Here is a 10,709-nt window from a genome sequence, read left to right on the forward strand (position 1 = left end):
TTGTTGAAGTTAATTTGAATTGAATTTGAAGCTTGACCATATTTTATCCATTTTAATTTTGCTTTTATTTTAATTCCAAAAATACCAAAAAATATGTTTGACTTTGTTGACTTATAAACTTCATTTCTCTTCTGTTTTACATTGGTTGATGGTGATTTGTTTCTATTTTGACCAATTGTACATGTCTTTTGAATTCTCCTTTTGTTCTTTCCATTTCATTTCATCTTCATCTTCTTCTTTTTTTTTATTTTGGCCAATGAGTTAATGATTTGTGGTTAGCCTTGACATGTGAGGCGCTTAACCTTCTTTGATCCAAATCAAACTCAATTTGATCAAAGATTAAGTGAGTTGCTTTGTGTCCAAGATAGGTTGCTTCTTGGTCAAGCAAAAAGCCTAAAATCCATACAAGGCCTTTCTTCTTTTCTTTTGGCATGGCAAGTTGTAGGAGTTTGCCTTACTAGTCATGATCTCTAACTTATGTTTATTTTCCTATAATTTTATTGACCGGCCTCAGATAGGTGTGACTACTACATTAGTCCACTTACGATTACTTAACATAACGCTAAATTGTCTTATGACATACTAACAATAACCATTAACTACTAACTTTAATTCAAGCATTTAATTTCTTGCAATTTACTTTAATGCAATTTACTTTCTTTCTCATTTATTCATATTGCTTTTCCCTTTGCTCACTTCAGCTCATATTTTATGTTTATGTCATTTTCCTTTTGCTCATTTGAGCTCATTATTGTATAAATATATTGTTGTTTTGTGATTGTTTTGTCTTTGTTTGTGTGAACCCAATGCAAAATGGAGAAATGACTTAGAATTAGGACCTTACTTATGCGTAGAGGAGTTCAAGAGCAACTAGGCCTCATTCCTTTAGAATGCTAAACTTGTTGAAGAGCAACTAGGCCCCATGCCTTTAGAATGCTAAATCTTAAAGTTGACTTTAAAGGACCCCTAATCTAAACTCATTCTTTGTCCATTCCTCTTATTGTGTTGTGAACTTTTTGATGTTTGCTCTTGTGTGATAGGGATTCCAAACTTGAGATAGTAAGAAGGACCATTGTCATGAGTATCCAAGTTAAGAGAGACAAGCCAAATGAAGATCCTAGGAGCTTGAATATAATATTTGTTTTGATTGTTTGTTGCTTGCTAAGTCCAAAGGAAAGGAGCATCTTGAATCATCTTTATGATCTCAAGAAAAGGAACTCCAAGGGTTTTATCTCTTCTCTTATCTTTGCATGTTTAGGACTAGCCCTTCTCTTCTTCTCTCCACTCTAACCCAAGCCAAACTCATTTTGTGCAAACTTTGACTTTATTTCAAATTAGAAACCTAGGCCTTATGCCTTTGATTTCTCAAAATCGTTTCATTAATACTTATTTTGAATGAATCTTAAGTCAACTTTGACCTCATTTTGGGAATACTTCTAACCTGTAAATACAACTCATTTCAAGTTGTTTTTGTGGTTCCAATGACCACCTTTGTTAAAACTTTTTCATAAACATTAGCCATAGGTTTGAGTTATCATAGTGGTTGATGTAAACCTCACCTTAGCCTTAGAGACTGGACTATAAGTCTTCCATACTTATTATAGGATGGATCCCTCACTAGTATGTTGAAGCTCTCCTCACATGGTAGATTGTTGGTTTAGGTTGAGTTTTCTCCCTTGATAACAAAAGACCTTAAGGCTTTTGGTCAAATCAATTCACCAATCTTTTGAGATTTTTACCCCGAACTAAGAGGTTTTAATCCTACCTTTGTGATGGTCTGTAGGCAATGAGTTTATCCATTCAAATAACAAATTGTAAATATATGTATATTCTCTTCTCATCCCCCTAATCTTGTTTGAAAAAATATTTTCACAAATACCAACCCACAATACACACTTGCAAAAAGGGCTCCCTTAGAGTACTAAGGATGTTTTGGGTGCTTAAAGCCTTCCCATTTCATAACCAACCCCCTTACCCAAATCTCTGACATTTTTATTAGTTTTTGATTTGATAAAACTTCTTACTTGGTTTTTGTTCTCTTTCTAACCTTTCCTTTGGATAAATAGAAGTGCGGTGGCGACTCGAATTGTATCCTTACTTTTGATTTAGTCAATAAATCTAAAGGTAACGAATACCCCGCTACAGAAAAATGGCGACTCTGTTGGGGACCATACTCTTCCTAGTGGGTTTATCCTACTTTTTGCTTGTTGTATTGTATGTTTATATTTATTTGTGACATATTTTTGTGCAAATTTGGAATGACTGTATTGTTTGTAATGTATGAATTTCTTGATATATATCAATTGCTTGCATGCTTGGTGGTCTCTTGTGAGATGGATTCTATACCCGAACTCGAGTGCAATTATGATAGGAGAATGGCATAGTCTTTTTGACTTGTGTGGAGTTATTCCTTAGCAAGTTGACTTGCAAGCCCATTCACTTGGTGGAGGTCTTGTTGGGATCAATAATGTCACACGAGTAGTCGTGGTTAGGCATTATTCTTTCCAATATAAACCTTAGAAGCCAAGGACCTTAGATTACCTAGCCCATCTTGGCCTATTTTAGGATGTAGTGTGAAGGTCGTTCAAGTGTAAGATTTGATACGATTGTTACGCGATACTACACTCATAAGAGTCTCTCTTGAGAATATTTTTGGAATACGAGTAGTCGTTTTATCCGATAATATCCGAAAGATGAGATGATGACTATGGGGACCTCTTTTAGAACATGATTGTCAGGTTTAACCATAGTACACTCCCTTTTGGGTGCTTCTTAACCGAGACTCCATGCTCGTGACTTGCAACAAACCCTTGATTCGCGGTTGATCCGTTCTCGTATATCCTCAATATCAATGGAACTTGGGTGTTGATAAGGTGTAAACCATAATCCACCAAAATGGATGATTGATATTGAGGATGACTTGAGCCATCCCGTGAGCTTTGTGTGGTGTGACTTTCTTGATACTTGAGTGTGATTGTTGCATCCATGCATTCATGCATTCATTTGCATCCATATCATCAACAAGAAAATTTTCAAGGAACTTAAGAGGTCTATTTGCAAATTTTCAGACATGGATAAGCAAAGAAGGAATACGAAGAAATACAGTTTCAGACAACCCGACTTGAAAGAGTTAAGGAGTTTGACATCTTATGTATTAGAGCCTTTGGAGTTCAAAGCTCACCATGGGAAGCTTCTGTCTATTCTTTCTACTCAGGTGGATGAAGGTCTGATGAGTGTGTTGGTGCAGTTCTATGATCCTCTGTACCGTTGCTTCACTTTTCCGGATTTCCAGCTTTTGCCTACACTTGTGGAGTATGCCTATCTTGTGGGTATACCTATCTTAGATCAGTTGCCATTCAGTGGCTTGGAGAGGGTTCCTTCTTCCCAAGAGATTGCTGATCTGCTTCACATAGATGTATCTGATATTGTTGCTCATATGACTACCAAAGGTGGAATTCAAGGTCTCCCATCTGATTTTCTCATTGCCCAAGCTACTTTGTTTGGGAAGGCCATGAGTGAGGACGCCTTTGAAGCCATATTTGTACTTCTCATCTATGGGCTAGTGTTATTCCCCAACATCGACAACTTTGTGGATGTGAACGCTATTAGGATTTTCTCTACTCTTAATCCCGTTCCGTCTCTGTTGGGTGACACTTATTTCTCTTTGCATATGAGGAATGCAAAGGGTGGTGGTACCATTGTGTGTTGTTTGCCTCTGTTGTACAAGTGGTTTATTTCGCACTTGCCGCAGAGGCTCGCCTTCAAGGAGAACAAGGGATGTCTACGGTGGTCTACGAGACTTATGTCTCTCATTAATGATGATATCTTTTGGTACAATCGTGTGTATTATGGTGTCCAGATTATTGACTCTTGTGGTGAATTCTCCAATGTGCGTCTTCTTGGTACATGTGGTGGAATTAACTACAACCCTGTTTTAGCTCGCCGTTAGCTTGGGTTCCCCTTAAAGGATAAACCTAACAACATTTTGTTGGAAGGTGTGTTCTTTCAAGATGGTCAAGATCCCCAGAACTTGAAGAGCATAATGGTTCGCGCTTGGCGCAAGATTCACAGGAAGGGAAGGAAAGAGCTTGGTCCGAAGAATTGTATTGCTTTGGAACCCTACACCGCTTGGGTGAGGAGGAGAGCGCTTGAGTACCGCATGCCATATGACTATCCGAGACCTACCCCTATGGTTATGGTTGGGCCTTCAACCCTCCCTAACCAAGGAGTAGAGGAGTTGAGAGATGAAGACCGTTCGTGTGCTTGGGTTCGTGAGCGAGAGAAACTACTTCAGCAGCTCAAAGATAAGGATATTGTGGTAGAATTTCAGGAGCATCAGGTTATTGATAAGCCTGATGATGTGGTTACTTCTCTTCTTCCTCAGTCATCCATGTTTTGGAAGAGGAAGTATGTTCGACTCGCCAAGGAGAAGGCAGATATGGAAGCAGCTTATGAGAGGGAGGTGAAGAGGCTTCATGCAGCTTATCTTCCGATCTCGAGAGCTTTGGACGATTGCTTCTAGGGCTCCATAGGATGTTTACTCTCCTTTCCTCTTGTATTGAATTTGGTTACCAAAATTGTACTTCTTCTATGGTGTAAATTTTTTTTCCAAATATTATTGCTATGAATATTCCATATATGTCTTAAAAGATCGATATTTTCAAATATTTGCAAATAGATCTCTACAAAGCTCCTCTGATTAAAAACAAATCATATGCACAAACATTGCATGCATCATATGCATAAGCATGTTTTGTTCAGCTCTAATCAGTGGTCTAACTCTTTGCTCTTTATTTATTTTGAAGATAAGTTGACGCACCGGTATAACACGAGAGTGAAATTTCCCAGACTGATGGATCATCTAGAGTAAGAGAACCGGGAACTGAAAGAGGAGGTAGCTAGGCTGACTGCCATGATGGAGTCAGTGTTGGCTACTCAGAGCCAATCATCTCCAACTCTTGCAACTCCTCCCACGAGGACGGTTATATCTGAGGTAGCTTCCTCAATTAGGCCTGCCGCAACAGCTCATTTTGCGCCTACTATGCCAGCCGGGTTCCCCTGGGGGATGCCCGCCAACTTTGTGCCCGAGGGTTTTGCTCTAACTCTCGCTTCTCTGCTGGCATCTAGCCCGGTCCTTTCTGTGCCACCTCCCGTTGTGCACACTTTGCCAAGAGTTAAAGACACCATCTATCATTCTGAGCCATCTGAGGGCCCAGATGTTTATGAAAAGATGGATGAAATGAAAGACCAATTCCTTGAGCTACGCAAGGAACTGAAGACTCTGAGGGGTAAAGACCTCTTTGGTAAGACTGCTGTTGAGTTGTGCCTTGTGCCCAACGTCAAGATCCCTATAAAGTTCAAAGTACCTGACTTTGAGAAATACAAGGGAAACACTTTCCCTCTCAGCCATCTTGTGATGTATGCTCGCAAGATGTCAACGTAAACTGAGAATGATCAACTTCTTATCCACTATTTCTAGGATAGCTTATCCGGAGCTGCACTCAGATGGTACATGGGTCTGGATAGTGCGAACATCCGCTCTTTCAATGATCTTGGCGAAGCTTTCGTCAAGTAATATAAGTACAATATGGATATGGCTCCTAATAGGGACCAACTGAGGGCGATGTCTCAGAAAGAGAAGGAGAATTTCAAAGAGTACGCCCAGAGATGGCGTGAGTTGGCCGCTCAGATTGTGCCACCCCTTGAAGAGAAAGAAATGACCAAAATCTTTTTGAAGACTTTGAGTTCTTTCTATTATGAGAGGATGATTGCTAGTGCTCCCTCGGGATTCACCGAAATGGTGAATATGGGAATGAGGCTAGAGGAAGGAGTCTGTGAAGGACGTCTGTCCAAGGATGAAGGCTCTTCTGCAAAGAGATATGGGAGATTTGCAAAGAAGAATGAGGGAGAGGCACATGCCGTGTCTTCCCATATCAAGAGAAGGCCCTCTGTGAAGAGGAAGAACGTGCGTCCCGCTGTTAGCCAACACCAGGTGGCTCATATAGCACCTGCCTTCAGGGAAACTCAACATCAACAACAACAACATCAACAATATCAACAACATCATCGTCCACAACAGCAGGCCTACCAGCCTCGAAACAACAATAACACCAGCACCAACTATGATAGAAAGAGGGTCATATTTGATCCAATTCCAATGACCTATGCTGAACTATATCCATCTTTGATTGATAGAAAATTAATTACTCCACGTGACCCTCCTGTTGTACCTACCAACCCTCAGTGGTGGTACAAGCCTGAATTACATTGTGTATATCATTCCGGTGCTCCCGGACATGATGTGGAGAATTGCTATCCCCTGAAGACCAAGGTACAAGACCTTGTGAGAAGTGGGATTTTGTTTTTCGAGGACGTAGGTCCTAATGTCAAGAAGAACCCATTGCCCGAGTATGGGAAAGCTGCTGTGAATATGGTCCAGGGTTGCCCTGGTAAATATAAAGTCATGTATGTCAATGATATCAGGCAATCTTTGGTCGAGATGCACAGATTGTTGTGTGGGTACAATCATTATGAGCATGACCATGACAGGTGCCAGGTGTGTACTGTCAACGAGAGAGGATGCCTCCAAGTAAGGAAGGACATCCAAGAGATGCTGGATTAGGGAATGATCGAAGTACTTTAGAATCACAATGAGGATGAAGTTGATGTTATTTCTCCTGTATTTAGAATAGCAGAGCCTATTATCGTCAAGTATGATGGCAGCAAGAAGAAGGTTTCTCCATCTCTTGTAATCAAACCAGCGGGCCCGATCCCGTATTCTTCAGATAAAGCAGTGCCTTATAGGTACAATGCATTTATGGTAGAAGATGGAAAGGAGGTGTCGTTGCCCTCCACCTATGTGGTGAGTATCTCAAACATTAGTGGTGTGACCCGTAGTGGTCGTGTTTTCTCGGCGCCGCCGAAATCCCACGAAGATGTCGTGAGGAGAACTACTGTTATTAATCCTGCCGGTCCTGTGGGGACTTCTTCTTCTAATCCGGCACTTGTTGTGAAGGGCGCGGACCCTATTGTTGATAGATTTGTGAAAGCTCCTGTCCTGGTTGGCCAGCATGGCATTTTGAAGGAGGACTGTGATGAGATGCTAAGGCTCATCAAGAGGAGTGAGTACAACATTGTTGATCAGCTGCTACAAACTCCATCAAAGATATCTGTCCTATCTTTGTTGATGAATTCTGAGCCACACCGTGAAGCTTTGCAGAGAGTGTTGGACGTGGCATACGTGGATCACGATGTCACTATTGAACAGTTTGATAGCATTGTTGCAAACATAACTGCTTGTAACAACTTGATCTTTTGCGATGCTGATCTTCCCGAGGAGGGAAAAGACCATAATTTGGCTCTACACATTTCAATGAACTGCAAGGATGATGCCTTGTCCAATGTGTTGGTGTACACAGGATCATCGCTTAATGTGTTGCCAAAATCCACTCTGGCCAAACTTTCTTACTAGGAGCCTCCCATGAGGCAGAGTGGAGTGGTAGTGAAAGCCTTTGATGGATCGAAGAAAATTGTGATTGGTGAAGTAGAACTTCCGATTAAGATTGGACCTAGTGATTTCCATATCACTTTCCAGGTCATGGATATCCATCCATCTTACAGCTGTTTTCTTGGCAGACCATGGATTCACGAGGCAGGCGCCGTGACATCCACCCTACACCAGAAGTTAAAGTTTGTTAAAAATAAAAAGTTGGTGGTGATAGGGGGAGAGAAGGCTCTCTTGGTTAGCCATTTGTCTTCCTTTTCCTATATTGATGCTGAGCATGAGGTTGGGACTCCGTTTTAAGCCTTATCTATTGCTGAGCCTTCAAGGAAAGGACCTTCTTCATTTGCTTCCTACAATGATGCTAAGTTGGCCATCGAGCATGGTGCAACTACTCGTTTAGGACAAATGATCAAGATGGAAGATAATAAATCTTGGGCTGGCATAGGGTACTCTTCAGGCATTTCCAACGAGCGTGGGTTATTCCAGAGTGGTGGTTTTATCCACACTGTTGAAAATCAAGAGGCTGCTGCCATAGTGGAAGATGATGAAGAGGAAGATCTGGGCAACTTTGTCATACCTGGTGGAATCTGCAATAATTGGGTTGCTGTTGATGTTCCAACAGTTATCCACAAGTCCACGTAATGTGTTCATTTTGTTTAAAAACCCTTCTCCCATGCCAAAAGGAGAAGTGATGACATTGTTGGCACATATTTGATTAATACAATGATATTCATTCAAAAATTACATGTTAAATGTTTGTTTTTCCAAATTATTTTTCCTTTTTTCTTTTTGCATAAAATTGGTGATCACCATAAAACCCTAAAAAGAGAATAAAATCAATCTTTTCATCTGCATAATGATTTGTTTTGTTTGAATTCTGAAATATCTTTTATACTCCAAATCATTATGCAGGTTGATCAAACCCATTGAACATAATGATCCAACACCATCTCCCAACTTTGAGTTCCCTGTATTTGAGGCAGAAGAAGATGATGTTAAAGAGATTCTTGATGAGATTACCCGTTTGCTTGAGCACGAAGAGAAGATCATTCAGCCGCATCTTGAGAATATGGAAAAAGTCAACTTGGGGTCTGAAGATTGTGTTCGTGAGGTAAAGATTGGGGCACCCCTGGAAGACTCTATGAAGAAGGGGTAGATTGAGTTGCTACGAGAATATGTCGACGTCTTTGCCTGGTCGTTTGAAGACATGCCCGGTCTAGATGCTGATATTGTGCAACATTTCTTACCGTTGAAGCCTGAGTGTGTGTCTGTGAAGCAGAAGCTCAGAAGAACTCATCCTGATATGGTAGTGAAGATTAAAGAAGAAGTTCAGAAGAAAATTGATGTGGGGTTTCTAGTGACTTCTACATATCCTCAATGGGTGGCCAATATTGTGCTCGTGCCTAAGAAAGATGGAAAAGTCCGAATGTGTGTGGATTACCGTGACTTGAATAAAGCTAGTCCGAAAGATGATTTCCCTCTACCACATATTGATATGTTGGTAGAAAATACATCTAAATTTAATGTCTTCTCATTTATGGATGGATTTTCCGGTTATAACCAGATTAAAATGGCACCAGAGGATATGGAGAAGACAACATTCATCACACCTTGAGGAACATTCTGTTATCGAGTGATGCCCTTCAGTTTGAAGAACGCCGGAGCCACGTATCAACGCGCTATGACTACCTTATTTCATGATATGATGCACAAGGAGATTAAGGTATATGTTGATGATATGATTGCAAAGTCGAAAACGGAAGTTGAACATGTAGAGCACTTGTTGAAGCTTTTTCAGCGTTTGAGGAAGTACAAACTCCTCCTGAATCCGAACAAGTGTACATTTGGAGTCCGTTTCGACAAGTTATTGGGATTTATTGTCAGTGAAAGAGGTATTGAAGTTGATCCTGCCAAGGTCAAAGAAAAACAAGAGATGCTTGCGCCCAAAACTGAGAAGCAAGTCCGAGGTTTCCTTGGCCGCTTGAGTTATATTTCCAAATTTATATCCCACATGACCGCCACATGTGCGCCTATATTCAAGCTCCTCCGAAAAGATCAGCGTCATGATTGGACCAAGGATTTCCATAAGGCCTTTGACAGTATCAAAGAGTATCTGTCTAAGCCTCTGATTCTGTCTCTGCCTGCTGAAGGGAGACCACTGATTATGTACTTGACTGTGCTTGAAGATTCTATGGGTTGTGTCCTAGGTCAGCAAGATGAATCAGGGAAGAAAGAATATGCTATATACTACTTGAGTAAGAAGTTCACTGATTGTGAGTCTCGGTACTCAATGCTTGAGAGGACATGCTGTGCTTTGACTTGGGCTGCCAAGCGTTTACGCCAGTATATGTTGAATCATACGACTTGGTTGATATCCAAAATGGATCCAATCAAGTATATCTTTGAGAAGCCTGCTTTAACTGGGAGGATTTCCCGTTGGCAGATGTTGTTATCTGAGTATGACATTGAGTATCGAGCTCAAAAATCCATTAAAGGTAGTATCTTGGCTGACCACTTGGCACATCAACCAATTGAGGATTATCAGTCTGTTCAGTACGACATCCCAGATGAGGAGATTCTGTATTTGAAGATGAAAGATTGCGATGAGCCTACGCTCAATGAAAGGCCAGAGCCTGGTTCCCGATGGGGTATGGTGTTTGATGGCGTCGTTAATTAGTATGGAAATGGTATTGGGGAAGTGATTATTACTCCTCAGGGCACATATTTTCCTTTTACAGCAAGGCTAACTTTCAAATGCACGAATTATATGGAGGAGTATGAGGCCTCTATTATGGGTTTGGAAGAAAGTATTGATCTTAGGATCAAGCACCTTGATTTTTATGGTGATTCGGCCCTTGTTGTTAATCAGATTAAGGGTGAATGGGAGACGAATCAACCTGGCCTCATCCCATATAGAGATTATGCGAGGGGGATTTTAACTTTCTTTACTGAGGTTGACTTCCACCATATTCCTCGAGATGAGAATCGGATGCAGATGCTCTTGCTACACTTGCTTCAATGATTATGGTGAAGTATTGGAATGAAGTTCCCAATATCACTGTGATGCGCTTGGATAAACCAGCTCATGTATTTGTAGTTGAAGAAGTGAAAGATGATAAGCCATGGTATTATGATATCAAATGCTTTCTCCAAAGTCAGATTTACCCGCCTGGGGCATCTGTTAAAGATAATAAGACTTCGAGGA

The sequence above is a fragment of the Lathyrus oleraceus genome, chromosome 5 (genome assembly GCF_024323335.1).
Source record: "Lathyrus oleraceus cultivar Zhongwan6 chromosome 5, CAAS_Psat_ZW6_1.0, whole genome shotgun sequence".
NCBI lineage: Eukaryota > Viridiplantae > Streptophyta > Magnoliopsida > Fabales > Fabaceae > Lathyrus > Lathyrus oleraceus.